Source organism: Atta cephalotes, assembly GCF_000143395.1.
Source record: "Atta cephalotes unplaced genomic scaffold scaffold00069, whole genome shotgun sequence".
In the NCBI taxonomy this organism is placed as follows: Eukaryota; Metazoa; Arthropoda; class Insecta; order Hymenoptera; family Formicidae; genus Atta; species Atta cephalotes.
This window is the reverse complement of record NW_012130133.1, coordinates 598,352-600,282: the sequence shown is the minus strand read 5'-3', so window position 1 is coordinate 600,282 and position 1,931 is coordinate 598,352.

Genomic DNA, 1,931 nt, shown 5'->3' with positions numbered 1-1,931 from the left:
GTCCTACCCCACCCGCCGTATTCTCCAGACGTTGCTCCCTCTGACTATCATTTGTTTCGATCAATGGCACACGGCCTGGCTGACCAGCACTTCCGGTCTTATGAAGAAGTAAAAAATTGGATCGATTCGTGGATAGCCTCAAAAGATGACCAGTTTTTTCGACGCGGGATTCGTACGCTATCCGAAAGATGGGAGAAAGTAGTGGCCAGCGATAGACAATACTTTGAATCATAAATGTATAATATCAGTTTTTTACAATAAAGCCTCGAATTTCGGAAAAAAACGGCGGAAGCAAAGTTGTACACCTAATATATATTTAAATACTGAAAGTTATAACTTATAACAAAAGTATTTTGATCCTATTCGAACAAAACCGGTTGATGATAGTTTTCTTTCGTGCAGTTTACTCTTTAAACAATCGACTTAATGCATAAATTTGTGATTGATTCAGGCGAAGATTTTATCGGTAAATTATCAGATTAATCGCATATATAACACGCATATAAATAGATTTCCATATGTAGATTCATGATATATAACCGTCGCGTTTCCGATTGTAACTAACTGTGCGAATATCGACGAAAATAAATGATGTTATTAAAATAATATAATGTGCTGCATGTCTCCTTATCACTTTTTCTTCTGCGTCATCGAGAATTTCAACTCCCACAAGGTTTTCGCTATCAATAAAGCATTTAATTTATTCCATCGATTTTAAATGGATAAGACAATGAGAATTCTATTCGATAAATCTAGAATGAAAAACATAAAGACTTATTTTTTTAAAGCTTTAATTATTTAAAAAACCCTTGAAGAGAAAGAGGATATTATTTAAATAGAAAAATGTCATGGTGAAATGTGATGGTTTAAAAAAGATGAAGAGAAATTTCTAAAATTTATAAAATCTCATAAAATGAAGAATTTAATTATTTTTGTTAATTAAATGCAAAAATAATTTTTTTTATAATAATAGCTGTGATTTTTCGCGTATACTAAAAATCATACACAAATATCACATAAATCTTGTTTTTCACTATTGAACAATGCCTTATCTTATCGCTTATAAAAGCGTAATTGTTTCTCTAAAAATTTTCTTCATAAAATAAAAACATTAATATTTGGACCGTTAATATTACGCGCGTGGTTCCTAAAGTCGTAAATCTAGACAATAAACATTGTCCCGAGACAATGGTGTGAATTATCATGTATATCTCGATAACACAATTCTGCTGGTGCATCATTACGAAAGCTTACGTTAGGATTCACCGTTTCATTCTTACAAAATTCCGCGCGAATTGCCATCCTGTTGCTCTTCATTAACATAGCATGCAATCGTTGCATAAAAGAGAGATGACGGATACAAACCGAGATAAATATATTTCATATAATAATTAAGTTTATAGTTAATCAAATGACTAATTAACGACGAAATTTCTACTCAAATTAACAAAATTGTACGATATAGACATTCATATATAATATTACTATTATACACTCACAACAATGTTAATTATACTATTATTACACTCATAACAATGTTAATTAGTCTTTGTTTTTATACATTACTTTGCTTCCAAATTACATTTTTATTATCTTATTTACTTTGAAATTTACATACATTTCATATCATACATTTCAATTTTACGAAAATAAAAATTAATTAATTCTCACAGAATTAAATATTACAGTTTATTAAATTTATCTGTATAATTACAATATACTTGCAATATATGCATGTAATTAAAAGAGAAATATATGTTTTAATTATTACATTTATTGCAAAAATAAAAAAAATAGAGAGAGAGAGAGAGAGAGAGAGAGAGAGAGAGAGAGAGAGAGAGAGAGTAGTCGTACGTACTTACTAGTAGTAAGTTTAAGTTAAGTAAAAAAAGTAAAAATTAAACTTAACTAACTAACTAATTAAGTAAAGT